Source organism: Felis catus, chromosome B1 (genome assembly GCF_018350175.1).
Source record: "Felis catus isolate Fca126 chromosome B1, F.catus_Fca126_mat1.0, whole genome shotgun sequence".
Lineage (NCBI taxonomy): Eukaryota > Metazoa > Chordata > Mammalia > Carnivora > Felidae > Felis > Felis catus.
Window position 1 is genome coordinate 121364451 of NC_058371.1, and position 17397 is coordinate 121381847.

The 17397-nt window shown below is 39.6% G+C and overlaps 1 long non-coding RNA gene across 1 annotated transcript in view; it reads right to left on the reverse strand.

The window, feature by feature from the left end:
* LOC109499050 overlaps window positions 1-17397 on the reverse strand; it is a 43226-nt gene that overhangs the window by 14939 nt on the left and 10890 nt on the right. Inside the window, exon 2 of the long non-coding RNA XR_006596910.1 lies at window positions 8982-9132. This is a non-coding gene — a long non-coding RNA (uncharacterized LOC109499050). The remainder of the gene's footprint in view (window positions 1-8981; window positions 9133-17397) is intronic.

Here is a 17397-nt window from a genome sequence, read left to right on the forward strand (position 1 = left end):
CACCCATGGCTTATTTTGTAGGCTTGACTCTGCCTTAGTCCTCGACAAGAACAAAGAAGGAGGGAAGGGCAAAAGATCGGGGTGAGATGCCAAGAAACAGAGGGATGGCTTGGAAATGCATTCTGAGTCACAGATCTCTCTCAGAAGATAGAGCCAAGGTTTATGTTGCCACCACCCCACATCCAAGAACGGAGGTCATTTTCTTACATGCAGTCTTGGAGTTTGGAACAAGTGCCAAAGGCAATCCACACAGGCCCGGTGCCCTTTTCTAAATCCTTCCTTTGAGGATGGTCCAATCTAAGTAGACCATCCAAGCAGGGATAGAAATGAAACAACAGTAAGTATGTAAACGTTATTCACAACATATCCATGTTCACCACCAATTAAGCATACTCAGTGAGGCGAAATCTTCCCATCTCACCTATAGCTGCAGAGTACTTGGCTATTTTTTTTCTTTTTAGTTTATTTATTTTGAGAGAGACAGAGATGGTGCAAGTCAGGGAGGGGCAGATAGAGGGAGAGAGAGAATCCCAATCCCAAGAGACAGAATCTGTTAAGTGCAGAGCCCAATGCAGGGCTTGAACTCACGAACTGCGAGACCATGACCTAAACTGAAATCAAGAGTTGGCGGCTTAACCTACTGAGCCACCCAGGCGCCCCACTACTTGGCTGTTTGGTTGACTGACTTCCTACCTAAGTTTGTTCTCATCCCCTCTAAGTTTTATCAGCTCTGCTTCCTTTTCCCCAACTCCTACATCTCTGGGAAAGCTTTGGGGTATTTTTCTAGCTAAAGTCAGGACCTCAGTTGGCTTCATGCAGCTTTTTTTTTTTTCCTCATCAGCTCTCACTCCAAAATGCCTTAATCCAAAAAAATGTGAGTTGCCATGGTGACTCCTATTGTAGTTGCTAGAAGCTTTTATACGATGTAGTCATCCTCTTGTTATATTTCAGTTTTTAAAATTTCCAGCAACAACAACAACAAAAATAAAGCTTCATTTGCTAGGACGGGAAGTGGAGTGCTTTGCAATTTGTAAGCAAAATGAAAAAGAGCTGGGGAGTGGGCACCACGGGGCCCTCACGAGATTCCCGAGGAGGGGAGCCTTGAATGCTGACTGCAGAGTGAGGCATTTCTAAAGAAGCAGATGCCAGTGCAGAACACAGAGCCTCCTGTTCTTTTTAGATTAAAAGATCTTCTCAATGTCCAGAGGTCTTAATAAATGACTGAATCGGTCAGCCAAAGGAAATCTCTGATGAGTACTTGAAAGACCAGGGGTCGGCAAACTATGGCCCACAGGCCAAATATGCCCTGCCACCTGTTTTGTTTTTTTTTTTAAATAAACACAGGAACATAGGCATGTCCATGCCTTTATGTATCGCCTCTGGTGGCTTTGACACTACAGTAGCAGAATTGAGTAGTTGTGCAGAGACCCTCTCATCTGTAAGCATAGAGCATTTACTATAGTGCCCTTTACAACAAAGTTGGCTGATCCCTGCTCCAGGGCTGGGAAGTGGTAAAAGAATTAAAGGAGAGAGGGGGTGGCCAAGCCCATTTTGGAATTCCATTTGGCTATCTGCCTTGGTTTTCCCTAATGCCTTATTTACATTCAGATTTAGAGCTCTAAACCGTGGGAGAAAGTCTACTCCTTATGCTTGCTCAGGCCCTCCGAGGAGCAGATGCCAAGACGGTATTAGACTAGCAAGAGATTAACCCTGTGAGGGGCAGAGGGGGCCAAGCTGGAGGAGGCAGGGGAAGGCTTCCGAGTGGCCCGCAGGCGTGGCTCCTGCAGAAGGAGAGAGAAAGGAAGGAGGGTTGGTAGGAAGAGTCTCACGCTGCAACACAGCTCTCACGGTTTCAGCCAGGCCTACAGAGTCTGCAGGCCAAAGTCATCGACGAGAGGAGTCCTGCCCTTGAAGAAATGGGCTTGCATTAGCACCAGAAGCAGGGGTTCAGGAGGGGGCAGCAAGACCTCCATCACTTACGCTTCCCACGGCAGGTGCAGTGGTGTGTTTGCGTGGCCCCCACCCCGCTCCAGACCCCACTACTTCAAATTTAACATACTTCCAACCTGCTCGCGACTGTTGAGAGGCTGATGTGCATGCAGAGTGCTATGCTAAGTACTCTGTTGGGGAGGAAGAAGGCAAAGGATAAAAAAGTCGCTAAGAAGTTCAAAGTGGGGTGAAGATAACTTTGAAATTGCTGACCTAGGGGCAACGATCTCTGACTTTTTTTCCCTGTGACTGTTTGTTAGGCACTCAGAGCACATGGAAACCTGGAACACTCTCTTCCTGACTTTGTTCTGAGCCCTTTGACTAGATGGCCCACAGAAGAAAGGCTCTATGCTATGTCGGTTCTTGAGTTTCTGCATCATGGGCTTCCTCTCTCCTGGCGATCTAGATAGATTGCACACTGATTGAGAACAGATAATCTTTTTTTTTTTAATTTTTTTTGTCTAAACATTTATTTACTCACTCTTGAGAGACAGAGAGAGACAGAGTGCAAGCAGGGGACGGACAGAGAGAGAGGGAGACACAGAATCAGAAGCAGGCTCCAGGCTCTGAGCTGTCAGCACAGAGCCCCACACAGGCCGAACCCATGAACTGTGAGATCATGACCCGAGCCAAAGTCAGACACTTAACCGACTGAGCCACCCAGGCACCCCGAGAACAGATATTCTACATGTGAAGTGGCACAGATGTTAAACCGCTTTCGAGTTTCCAACTACTGTTTCTGCTTTACAATGGGAACGAGCAGTGATGAAAAGGGGGTTTCAAAAAGATGAATTCACGTATTATTTCACAAAGTGCAAAGGTATGCATCCTTTATTTCTTTTCCTTCTCTGTCGAACCTCCTTTTCTTAAAATCTGACTGAGGAGTCGCTATGACCACTAACTGAATAAATAATCTAACCCAGTATGACTCCAAGAGCGCTGAAATATTGTTAAATAAATATGCGAATGAGGTGGGGTTGATATCGATCATGTATGTTTTCTCTCCATTCAAGTAACCTGAAAGGATGACGTGGAATCTCAAGAACCTGTTGGCAATTCCCTTACAAAGCAGATTTCTTGTAGAATGCACTTTCATCTCAGAATTAAGACATCTTTCTCCCATGGAGGAAAATCAGCAAGTCTGCCTTCTCCCATTTTTTTCTTTTTCCCATTTTTTCTCCCATTTTTTTTCTTTATTGTTTTCTTACTGATACCTTAAAGATCAAACCAACAGACCCAGATATTTGTTCACCTGGAACCCATCACCCTTCTCATGGCCTCATGCCTCACTGCCATTTAACAAAGTGCTGCCACCTTGTCCTTCCCCCCTTCAATCTAATTGGTATTAGAAGGAAAATAGAAAAAGGACTAATAGCTTTCTGCTGCTCTCCAAAAGTTAAAATCTGGTAGCTTTCAGGGTCTCCTCCCATGATTTTCTTTCTTTAGTAACGACTTTCTTAATGATAGCTTGCTGGTAGAAATTCTTGCTAGTTCTACAGAAAGAAAGACACCCAAATGACCAAACTTTCATTTACCACCCATTATACAAAAAAACAGTCAGAACTATATGAATAAGCATCGTAGTTGCAGATATATTTTTAAGGCCAATCATTCACACCTTATGTAAGACCCAGAACTTACTGATGATAGTAATTTTGTAAAAATGCATTCTGAAGTTGAGCCTCCCACGATCTCACCACCCACAGCACCCCTTCTAGGAAGAGCAAGGGTGTGGAACTCAAATTTACTGGAGATTAATCAAATGTGAATTATTTCAAAAGATCATAATTAAAATTAAAAAGTGACTATAGCTGTCAATATATTAAGAGTTCTATCCTTAATTAGTAGATCTGTTCTTCTTTCTTCAGTCTTACCGATTATAGAACAAAGTACAAATCTGTGTATGTGGACGGGGGGAGTGGGGGGAGAGATGTATTTATAGATGTTACTATCAATAAGAAAGCTATTGATTAAAGAGAAATCAACAGATATTTCCCCTGTGCTGAATCTTACTTCATTTGAGGTCAGTGGTTTCCCAACATTTTAGTGCCACGTGCCCTTTAATTACTTTTCTTCTATATGTCCCATGTTTTGAAATAGTCTGTGAAATGACTAGACGTAATTAAACAGCAGGTCACTTTTTTCCATTCTTATTCATCAAGGAACATGTAAATGTTCATCAGAGCTTCCACATAGCTTGCAATAGTTACCTCATCACCATGACTTGATATAATTTTAGCCTGAAGACAAAAGGCCAGGTTTCAGCCAGCAGCTAGAGTAGCTTCATTGTCAGTGGATATAAAGGTTCCATAAGGTTGCTTTAAAAAATAATGAACATCGCCTGCAGGTCTCCATTACTAACTTCACAGATCCTCGAAGGGCTAAGGACACTGTTGAGAAATGTTGCTCTAAGACAGCAGAGCTATTCCTCAACATTTTTCCCACTCCAGCATCCGGGAGATACAACCCACTCTTATAAGTAACTATTGATCCCAGTGGCAGTTTCTAACATGCTGCCTCACGGGCAAGAATGTGCTAGAATTTCTCTTGGGGAGACAATGGGGCCTGTTGAGCGGAGAGAAGGTGAGAGTTGAGAAAGTGTTACAGGTGACTTTGATTCAACCTTCATTTCATCTCCTTAGTTAAAAATGACGGCTGGAAGTTACATAATTCCTGAATAGAAAGGGAGTTTATTCAGTTATGAAAATTAAACCCTTTTCTATGAACCTGATATGTAGCTGGATTACTAGGGAAATTCTTATGATCTGAAATATTTTCATCAGTGTCTCTGAATTTTGGAATAGGCAAGTAATACCTTTATTCACTTCTGAAGTGCAATCACTCCGAGAAGAATTCCCCAAGACTGAGTCTGGGGGGGGTAGAACATCTATCGCGTTACGGACGCTCAAATATTACCCTACACTCTGAAAAAATGCAGGAAGGGGGCTTTCAGGGACTGTGGCCAAATCTCACCGCAAATTCCTCCTCGTGCTCGTTTCATTCCAGCTCCTGGGTGGCCTTTTGCTTTGGAGGAAGCTACTTTGAATTTCAGATGCTAAGATAAAACAGCAAGCAGATACACACTGAATATGGGAGGCGAGGCTTATTGTCCTCTTCCCTATGATGATGAAAAACGCCTCCCACACTCCCAAACTTAACATTCCAAATGAAACAATAAACCTAAAATCCACTGATCTGTTTTGGAAATGGTAGCCTTAGATGTGCATGCAGTTGATTTTGGTTGAACTTTGATAACCTGCCAGCATCTTCATCATATTTTCCAGGGAGCTTATTATTAGCCATACTCAAGGCACATGGACACCTTGAATACATTAGAGTAATCCCCAGAGCTTTATCTTTCAAAAGATTTTGAGCTAGAGCTTTGGCTAATTTTATTTTCCAGTGGAAGTCCAACATTGCCAAGGATTCAAAATTGGAAGCAGTCCCAAAACCAAGCCTATTTATTTGCAATACATTATCTTCCTCCTTCGAGTACTGCCAAACAGAAGAATTGTGCAATTTTTAAGCTCATAGCTTATGGAGTTAGTTTCAGGTAGTCGATAATTTGTATTTACGGAGATAAGAAAGATGCAGCACAGAAGAAGCTAAAGACATAAACGAAGGTAGTGTGAACAACTGATTTCCAAGTTGAACAAGTAGGTAGGTTGTATCTAAATAACAAAAAGGCTATAGCCTATATCCAATGGACTTTTTTTTTTTACGTTGGAATTCCCTACATAGACAACATAATTATACAGAAATATACTAGAGTAATAGACTCACTAAACAAAATGCATAGAAAATTGTAGCTTCATGACTGTGAGACTCTCACACATGAGGAAACTAAGGCACTGAATGGTGAAATGCATATTTCAGGCCACCCAATGGCAGACCCGGTCCTTTGGGGTTTAATTTCTTTCCATTACAATAACTAATTCCATCTGAAGATTCAAAACTGTATTTGATTCTTTATCAAAAAGCACAAGGGTGGAATTAGGAGTAGTAATTCTGGACTGTGGAGGGCACTGAAGAACATAGCAAGTAATGATATAAGAAAGACGAAGCATTAATTGTATATGCTGTGGTTGTGCTGTTATGTGGAATGTCAAACTCCTCTGTGCTATGGAAAACTTCTTGAACTAGAGCTCATTAAGACCAAATACCAATTATTAGTTGTTAGAAGACTGACTGCATGTGGCATATTATGGAATAAAAATCACATTGGCTAGTCTGAGTCTGCTGTTCCTCCACTTTGGAAAGACAGAACTGAGAAGAGTTTATTTCAAAATCAGACATTTTCAATGCAATATAAAGTTCTCTACATGGTTACATGTTAGAACCATACTAAAATCTTTTTTTTTATTTTTGTTTATTTTGTTTAAATCCAAGTTAGTTAACACATAGAGTAATAATGGTTTCAGGAAAAGAATTTAGTGATTCATCACTTACATATAACACCCAGTTCTCAGCCCAACAAGTGCCCTCCTTACTGCCCATCTCCCATCTAGCCCATCCCTGCACCCAAAGCCCCTCCAGCAACCTTCAGTTTGTTCTCTGTATTTAAGAGTCTTATGATTTGCCTCCCTCTCTGTTTTTATCTTATTTTTCCTTCCCTTCCCCTATGGTCTGTTGTGTTTCTTAAATTCCACATACGAGTGAAATCATATGATATTTGTCTTTCTCTGACTGACTTATTTTGCTTAGCATAATACAGTCTAGTTCCATCCACATGGTTGCAAATGGCAAGGTGTCATTCTTTTTGATCATCAAGTAATATTCCACTGTGTGTGTGTGTGTGTGTGTGTGTGTGTGTGTGTAGGAGATATACTAAAATCTTATCAAGTTTGTTTCATTTGACACATGACACCAAAAAACTTTATTCAAATGTCAGTACAATTGTATCTGAGCTTCTGACAATCCTCTAATGAATGATTCCTTATTTCAACTATAGGAAGAATAAACATCTAGCACTCTTAAAAGAAACTAGCACTTACTACATTTTATTGAAGTTGAGTTTTATTAGAATATATTCTCTAAGAGTTCCCTGAAGACCCTAACAATATCTTATTTACAGAATCTAACACTGAACCTCAACAACATCAGATCCCCATAATATTTAATACAACGATTTTTATTCAATTGAACTGAACATAATCATTTTTTTCCTAAATGCAGAGGATTACATATAGATTAGATGTTTGCATATCAATGCAGGAATTATCAGAAAAACCAATCAAAAGAGATCTGTTGCAATTTTCTGAGGACAGTGATGGCTCATGTGGAAGAGAGTTAACTGACCCCAAAGTTACCAGAGTATACAGAGGTGACAATGCAAAGTGGGTTCCCAGTCACAGATTACACCTCCCAGCCTCCACTACAGGTATGTGGGAACATATGACCAGTCCTCACTGGATTACTATATGGGCAAGAAATGACTTCCCTGTGTCGAGCTACACCGCAAAATATCACCGTGCCTACCAATTGTTTTGATGAAACTCCATACACAAACATTGTTTTCTCCTGGATACACTGAACTGGTAAGGTTAACAACCTGTCATTCAGGAGTTGCAATACTGCTTTTGAAGTCCTGTATTTATGCAACAGGGTTTGCTACTTTCAGCTGGATCCATTATCAAAGGGACTCTATTGACCTTTCTTGCTGGTGGCAGATCTTTGAAGTGTTTATTCAAATCTTTATAAAAACATCATTATTTTTCTCTCCAGTCAAGTAAAGGTAGATATTCTTTTACTTTCCTCACCCCCTCCCCTTCCGTTCTCCTTCTGCCACCTACTTCTACGTGGATTCTCTGAATACTTAAAGAGGTTTTTTCCTAGCCAAAAAGCTTAATTTTTTTACTGCGTTTTTATAATAATAAAAAATCAGTGCTTTTTCCATAGCTGATAAATTATTGACAATTGAAGAAATAGGTATTAGCTTGAATTTTCTATAGGATCATGTTGCATTCTCCACTGCATTTATTTTTTTTTAATTTTTTTAACGTTTATTTATTTTTGAGACAGAGAGAGACAGAGCATGAACGGGGGAGGGTCACAGAGAGAAGGAGACACAGAACCTGAAACAGGCTCCAGGCTCTGAGCTATCAGCACAGAGCCCAACACGGGGCTCGAACTCACGGACTGTGAGATCATGACCTGAGCCGAAGCCAGATGCTTAACCGACCAAGCCACCCAGGCGCCCCTCTCCAGTGCATTTAAAACCTAGGGGACTCCAAGCTGTCGGTGACACCACCTATTGGAAAACATTACTGTGGTGCTGATCCTTTAATGAGATAGTAAATAGGCTGCCTTTGGAACTGGAGTAACTCTTTGATGTTATAAAGATGAACAAATCAAATTTCCTTTGTACATATTCAGCACAAGTTCAGATTTATGCCTTTAATAAAGCACAGCAGTGAGCTGGTTGCATATCTGAGAACTGACAATGTGCAGAATTTTCCCTGTGGGTGCCATTTGCCTGCAAGCCATAAGAATAGAAGGCTACATGTTCCCAATAGAGTAAAAACATTTTCCAAAATCCTGCTGGGTAAGTCAACAGTGAAATGGACTTCTAATGAGGAAGTGGATAGTTAAACACTCTGGAATCACTTAGTGATCATTTCTATCTGCAAACATTTGTTGTTGGCTAAGTGCTATCATACTTCAAGAAATGGTAACATCTTTACTATTTGAACGAAATTTGGCTCCACGTATATTCTTGAATTCTGTCTGGCAAAGAGTTCCCACCTAGCCCTTCTAATCAATGAACCGTGCCCAGGACCTACAACTGTAGGACTTCTAATGGGATGGAAGGCCCAAAACTTCTCAAGGGAGACTTTAAACTCCTCCGTGGTTTAGGTAAGCATGCTTTTCTAGCTCTTTCTCTCATACCGCCATGCTTCCCCACCACCACTCCACTTTAGCACACCTACACATGCACACGCCTCTCCTCTCTCCTCCCCCCCCCCCCCAGTGAGCTGCCTGTTGGTACTTACCGCACCTATCTTCTAGACAGCTACTTTAGTTCTCAGCTTGAATATCATTTCTCCCAGAAAGTCTTCTCTCAAAGGTCTAATTCCCTGAGAGAAAGAATGATACAGAGATTACCCCTCCAGGGGATTTTTAGAAAACTCTTGGGATCAATACCTGTGGGAATAAAGAGAAGAAAACAATATTGGTCTGAAGAAGTATACCTGGGAAATTTCAACAGAGACCTGAGCAGACTCTAGGGGGAGTTTTGAAGCTGACCTGTAAGTGTGGTCCCAAACTGGGGAGTGTCAGGAATGTATTTATTTATTTTTATTATTCTTTTAACATATTCTTAAGTTAGTTAACATACAGTGTAGTCTTGGCTTCAGGAGTGGAATCCAGTGGTTCATCTCTTACATATAACACCCAGTGCTCATCTGCAAAAGTGCCCTCCTTAATGCCCATCACCCACTTTCCCCACCCTCCCACGCTCTCTTCCCTGTCAACCTTCAGTTTGCTGTCGGTACATTAAAGAGTCTCTTATGGTTTGTCTCCCTCTCTGTTTTTATCTTATTTTTCCTTCCCTTCCCCTATAATCATCTGTTAAGTTTCTCAAATTCCACATATGAGTGAAATCATGTGATATCCGTCTTTCTCTGACTGTCTTATTTCGCTTAGCATAGCACCCTCCAACTCCATCCACACTGTTGCAAATGGCAAGATTTCATTCTTTTTCATCGCCAAGTAGCATTGTATATGTGTGTGTGTGTGTGTGTGTGTGTGTGTGTGTGTGTGTGTGTGTATATATATCTCACCTCTTAATCCATTCATCGGTTGATGGACATTTGGGCTCTTCCCATAACTTGGCTACTGTTGATAAAGCGGCTATAAACATGGAGGGTCAGGAATTTCTAGCCTACCTCAGTCAGGTACTAGGTTCAGAGTGCCCAAAGAAGGAAGCATAACCCTGAGTGAGGCACGCTCACCAGGAAAGGCAGTACAGGAAAGGGGTCTTAAGCTTTAGGCCTTCTGCCAGAGGACTCTCAGCAAATGAGGGGATCAACGATTTCTTCTTGAAGGGTGATCAGGAAATAGGTCATAGCATCTACAGTCCACCTCTTGCTTCATGATCAATTTCTTTGTAAAATCTGAAAATACTTCCTGACAAAATTCACAGGTTGCAGCGAAATCACTATGTAGAGTGAAGTGCACAGCCTTAAATAAAGGAGCTAGGAGTCCCTCACAAGAAGTTAGAGGAAAATCAGTTCAAAGAAAGAGATGATATTCATACAAAATAGAAAACAAACACATAATACAGAGGGTCACAAAGTCAAAAGTAACTGATAAAACTATTAACATTAACAGGCTGATGGAGAAAGAGAGGGAGGCACAGTTCAGTCCTGAAAATGCATAACATCATTACAGATTCTACGGACAAAATTTTTTTAATTTGTATGAAATAAATTCTTAAAACATTTTAATGTTGAATTAATGAAGTCAGTAATATAAAACTTTCTACCACAAAACTCGAGGTCCAAATTGTTTCACTGCTGAGTTCTACTGAACATTTAAGGAAGGACAATGCTAATTGCACACAAGCTCCTCTAAAGAACTGAAAAAAATGTTTGACTTCTCAACTGATTCAACTGATGTTAAGAATTAGTATTGCCTCGGTGGCAAATCCCAACAATGTCAGTAAAAGGGAAGAGTAGTAGAGGCCAATCTTACTCATCAATACAGATAGAAAACTTTCTGGAGTATTAGCAACTCAGAAACAGCAATGTATGAAAAGAATACTATATCATGACAAAATTGGGTTTATAGGCAAATTAAAATTTCGGTTTGAGATTTAAAGTTTTTTTAAATGTTTATTTATATTTGAGAGACAGAGAGAGACAGAGCATGGGGTGGGGGGGAGGCAGACAGCGAGGGAGACACAAAATCCGAAGGAGGCTCCAGACTAAGCTGTCAGCACAGCTGACACGAACCCAAACCGGGAGATCATGACCTGAGCCGAAGTTGGACGCTTAACTGACTGAGCCACCCAGGCGCTCCTTCACATTTAAAAATCGATCAATTTAAGTTAGTTAAGTCAAATTCCCAGCAGACATATACTTCATAACTTCTAAACTAACTAAAGCAAATGAGAGAATTTTAAAAATCTTGATAAATCCAAAAAGACAGAAACTGATGGAGGGAGGGGAAAGCATGGAGAAAGAGAACACAAAATAAGATTGTGCAATTCATTTCAAATATACAAGCAGTCGTCACACAGACGAATGCACTAACTTGCCAGGTAAAACAGTTTGTCAGATTAGAAAAAAATCAAGACCTAGAAGTACCAGCACATTATTTAAGTATATGGAAGTAATAACAGTAAGAAGTGAAAAAAAAAATTGTCACCTGTGAGGAGCTGTATTAGGGACAAAGTAGTCGTGGACCTAGGAACTTTCTTCCACTTTAAAATATTTAACTAAGGGGTATCTGGGTGGCTCAGTTGGTTAAGCCTTCAAGTTCAGCTCAGGTCATGATCTCACAGTTAGTGGGTTCTAGCCCGACGTTGGGCTCTGTGCTAACAGCTCAGAGATCCTGCTTCGGATCCTGTGTCTCCTCTCCCTCTCTCTGCTCCTCCCTTGCTCACACTCTGTCTCTCTCTCTCTCTCTCAAAAATAAATAAACATTTAAAAAAATTAAAAATTTTAACTAAATATTTAGGAATATCTACATGTCACTGCTAATATTTATCAATATCTAGGTCTCATCCGCTTCCAAATATTCCAACTATTTTCTCATTTTAAAAGTTTACTTAAAAGTTTTTTGCTTATCTGATTTTTAATGAGTTTGAGTTTTGGTTCTTCTGTATTGCCTCATAACTGTGGAAACAAATTCCGTGCCAAGGAGTCTTAGAAAAAGTAAAGTCAGATTCTAGCTCCCAACAATTTCTGAAATAACATTGCTTATAACAGACTGTTGTTTAAAAAACTAAGTTTTCCTTATTTGCTGACAAGGATCATAGCATCTTTGGGTGCTATGAACTCTGGTGATTTCAGAGACTCAAGCAAAAAGAAGTCAAAGATCTTATGTCAACTTCGGTGGTAATCACTGATCCTCATATTTATGTGAGTACCTGTAAATCGATTGGTGTATCTAAGTGTACTGTAAGAAACTTTCCAAGAAATAAGATAGAAAATGAGAGTCTGAGCGGAGAGGGATTCTGTATAAAATACATAAACTTACCAGCAATTTTTCCTGCACTGTGGGGGATTGTTTATGTGTCAGAGGGGCCAAGTGATCTGAGGAAGAAACTTTTATATTCTCTTTATTTAAAAAAAAAAGTGCAATATTTCTATCAATAGAAAAGACATTATAGATGAAATAAGATAAATTATTTTAAACAATAATAAAGAGCAAACACTTACCTAATATTTGCCACATGTCCTATCCTCTGATCTAAGTGATTTTTATACAACTTTATTAAATCTTCACAACCTATGCGGGAGTTGCTAGAATTAGCCTCATTTCCGAAACGAGGAAACTGAGAGGAGAGGTTAATAATTTTACGAATTCACCCAGGTGGTAAGAAGCCGAGCCAGGTTTGAACACAGGCATATGGCGGCAACATTTGTGCTCCAAACCACTGTGATATAAAGGTAACCCAGAAACATTATGGAAAGTTGGGAAAGTAGAGGGAAAAGTCACCCATAACCTCTTGCTTCTTATGTAACTATTGCATAATGTTACCACCTTTTCGCTATTCATGATTTTGTATCATGATTACTACGGTACATAGTCTGTCCTTGGGTTTTATCAGTTAACATATTATAACTATTTTTTCCATGTTTTTGTATAATTATATTTCAGTTTATGTCTTCATATTATTCAAACCCGTGGATGGAGTAATTCATTTAACTACTCCATTAGTGGATATTGGCTGCTCCAATATTTTTCTATTGTATATTTATATAACCCTACCCTCAGCATCGTCATGAACACAGCTTTTACCACATTTCTAATTATTTCTTTGGGAAATATGTCCAGAAGTGGAATTATTGAGTAATCAAAAGTTAGTTTTATAATCTACATTTTTTTCTTTAAAACACCTATAATACTTTTAATTTTCCCAAGCTTTCTGTGTTACTAGGTTGTTAGCCCTTAAAATTAGTCATATGCTAAATCCCTCCCATGCAAGAGCTTTGCTGTCAATGACCTACCAGCTCCACATCGGGCTAACAGATTAGAAGCTCCAATTTGTAACCTTATTAAAAATCACTGATCTTTGTTTTTTAATCTCGCAATAATGTTATCAAGTTTCTTTATTTGGCATGCAGGATTTTATACAGAAGAATACAATTTCTGTCAGCATCACGGAGTCCTTTTGTTTTGCCAAAGGAAGATCGAAACTGATGATTTTCATCATTGAGGTGATTCTCTGGAGAGGTTTCCTAGCCCCAGCAGGATGAAGCAAAGCCACCATGAAACTATACCCATTTTAATTGTACTCGTTCTGCCCTGAAAGCTGACAAGTAAAGCTCCGGAGAGCTAAGCATTTGAACCACCTTTGATTTTAATGTACGGAATTACCGAATCAACACAAACTCACACAGTAGCCTTTTTGCTCTAGGCCTGGTGTTTGTAAAATTGCAGAGAAGACAATTTTGGAACTGAAGAAGAACTTAAAAATATTCACCTGTCCAACTCCTTATTTTATAGGTGAAGAACATGAGACCCAGAAAGTTGAACATGCCTCTTTTAGACATACACAGAGAATTTAATGGCAAAGTCAGACTGGAACTGAGCGTCCTCACGCCTATTTCCTCTGTCTCTACTTTTGAGATTTGAGAATTGGTACCAAAGAACTCCAGGAAGACCTAATTCTGGAATGAGGAAGGACCTTCCGTCGTAGGAATCAGGATCGAGACTATATGATATTACCATTTTCAGTAAAGAAGAAAAGGTAGCTCAATAAACTTGTCGACGTGTCGGTCATCACATGGCCAAGATAATACGACCATATTAATTCATTTAGGTCACAGCATTTATGATCGGGATATGGCAGTACACAGTGAGTGATAATTGGTCTTTCTCAAATATGTAAGATAGAGCTAAGGATGAAACCAGTTTTAAGGAGTTATTATATTCCCAAAGGAATGATTCATTAATATAGGCATAGGCTGAATCTAAATTTTTAACCAGTAAAAGGCAAAACAGGCGAAGAGCTGGCAGGAAGTTTGGAGAGGCTCCACCATCACCGTAATGCGGTGCTACTGAGAGTAAGTGGTCTGTAAACCAGTAACATCAGCTTCACCTGGGAGCTGGTTAGAAACACGAAATCAACGCCACCACCACCAGCACCCCTGACCTATCTGCAAATAGAGCCCAAGAATCTGTGTTTTAACAAGCTCTCCAGGTGATTCTGATGCACGTTCAAGTTTAAGAAGCATTGTTCCCATAGCAACATTCTCAACCTTTTTGCACATTGAGATGGCACGGGGAACTTTTAAAAATACTCAAGCCTGAGTCCCATCCCAGATTCATATTTAATTGGTCTGGGGTGTAGCCTGGGTATTATCATGGTTGAAAGACAATACTCCCAATAATTCATTTGAAGCATTTGTGTTGGTTCCCTTTTATAAAATTATTGAAAATAAACTTCAGCCTAGCCAGCTCCCCTAAGGTTTAGAACAGGAAAATCGAGGGGCACCTGGGTGGCTCTGTTGGTTAAGCATCCAACTCTTGGTTTCAGTACAGGTCATGATCTCACGGTTTGTGGGTTTGAACCCTCTGTCCAGCTTTGCACTGACAGCACAGAGCCTGCTTGGGATTCTCTCTCTCTCTCTCTCTCTCTCTCTCTCTCTCTGCCCCTCCCCCGATGCTCTGCATCTCTCTTTCAAAATAAATAAAAATAAACTTAAAAAAAAGAACAGGTGAATCCAAAGTGAGTAAATACAACCATTAGAATATAGACATAAATATAGATATGTAGCAGAACTTCCATTTTTATTCATTCTAAATGTCAATGTTTTAATATTTATTTTTGCCTGTGTATACGTTCTCTATAGCATTAATACACAACACGTGTGTAAAATTTAGAACTCTTACAATAAATACAGAGGATGCATTTCTCTCATTATCAGAGCTCATAATATTGAATGATGCCTTTTAAAATGGCATGTGCATGAAAATCACCTGGGAAGCTTGTTCAACCACAGATTCCTGGGGCTTCCTGCCAGAGATAAATTCAATTAGCCTGAGTTTGTGGCCCAGAATCTACACTACAAGACACAGCCCAGATGATTCTTATGTAAATACTCCATAGACCACTGTTTAAGAAACACTCATTTAGAACCAGGTCCTGTTTTGGTTACGGCAAAGATAGAGCTGTCTGGGAAGGCAGAACACCCATTCAGGACCTCCAAGGGTGGTAGGCCCTCCAGGGGATAATCACAGTCAAAGGTACAAACCTCAGCTCTGAAGAAGAGTGGCACACTCCCAAGGGATTCGCTTCCCGAGGCTAACCCTGGTTACAAAGACACTGTGTCATCAGGAATATCAATCGATAGCTCTATGAGGAGAAATGTAACTTTTAGTTGTGGATCGTATTGTTGCCAGTACACCTGCAGAAAGCCAGTGGGATGCAAACTTATAATAATAAATTTGCTTCTTTAGCTTAGAATCAGAGCAAGGAGAAATAATTTTAACAGAAAGTTGTAATCGTTGCTGCCCTCAAAATATGATAGAAGATATACTGCCAAGAGGAGAGGAAGAATCAGGCCAAATATAAATATAAATGAAATAAACACACCAAGTTAATGCTTATTTATTTATTTTGAGAATGAGAAGTCGCGCACGCACATAGGAGGAGGTGGAGGGGCAGAGAGAGAGGGAGGGAGAATCCCAAGATATGGCAAGAAAGAAAACTATTAACTAATATCTCTTATTAATAAAAATTTTAGCAAATCAAATTCAGTGCAGAGCTTGACCCGGGGCTCTATCTCCCAAACCATGAGACCGTGACCTGAGCTGAAATCAAGAGTTGGATGCTTAACCTACTGAGCCACCTAAGCACCCAAAAACACCAATTTAAAGATAAGGATTGTCAAACTGTACTAAACAAAACCAACTATAGGTTTCCTACAAGAAATCCACTTACAAACAGTTTAAAAGTAAAAAGATGTAATAAGATGTACATGTCAACCCTAATCAAAAGAAAGGGGGAGTGGCTATATTAATACCTGATTATATATTTTGGACATTAACCCCTTATCCAATACATGATTTGAAAATATTTTCTCATGTTTTATAAGTTGTCTTTTCTTTAGTCATTCCTTTCCCCAGCAACTTCTGTAGTTTGATGTAGTCCCATATGTTGTTGTTGTTGTTGTTGTTTTAACATTAATAACATTGGCAAATCCCTAGCCACACATAAGAGAGACAGACAGAGACAGAGACAGAGAGTATGGCAAAAACTTAAATATCTAGAATTGAAAAGGAGATACCAAAACAGAAGTTAGAGAAATTAAAAAGATAATCTGGGAATGTTATAAACAACTATGCACCAATAAATTTGACAACTTAAGTGAAATAAACAAATACCTTGAAAATTACCAACTGCAAAGTCCTACTCAAAAAGAAATAGAAAATAATTTTCTACTTTCAAATCTTCCCACAAAGAAATCTCAGGACTTAGGTGGCTTCACTGGTGAATACTACCAACATTTAAGAAAGAAAAAAAAAATCCCAGTTCTACACAAATTGCTCCAGAAAATAAAGAAAACACTTCACAAAACATTTCATGAGGCCATCATTGTCCTATAGCCAAAATAGACAAAGATGTGGCAAGAAGAAAAACAATATCTCTCATGAATATAGATACATAAACCCTTAAAATCTTAGCAAATCAAATTCCTGCATAATACATCCTGACAAAGAATGATTTCAGGAATACAAGATTGTTTAAATATACCTTAAGTAATCAAATAGTCATCATATAATGAGACTAAAAAAAGAAAAACTCATATGAATATCTCAACAGATGCAAAACAGGCACATTTCAAAATTCAATACCCGTTTATAGTAAAAACTCCAAACAAACTGGGAATAGAGGAAATCCTCCTCAACTCGATAAAAGGCATTGATGTAAAACCAAAGCTAATTCCATACTTAACGGTAAAAAAAACTAAATGCTTCCCTCTCTAAGATTGAGAACAAGGCAAGGATATCTACAATATCACTTCTATTAAACATTGTGTTAGATGTCCTAACAAGAGCATTACATCAAGAAAAAGAAATAGGGGCACCTGGGTGGCTCAGTCAGTGGAGCCTCCGACTTTGGCTCAGGTCATGATCTCATGATTCGTAGGTTCGAGCCCCACATCGGGCTCTGTGCTGACCGCTCAGAGCCTGGAGCCTGCTTTGGATTCTGTGTCCCCGCGCCCCTCCCCC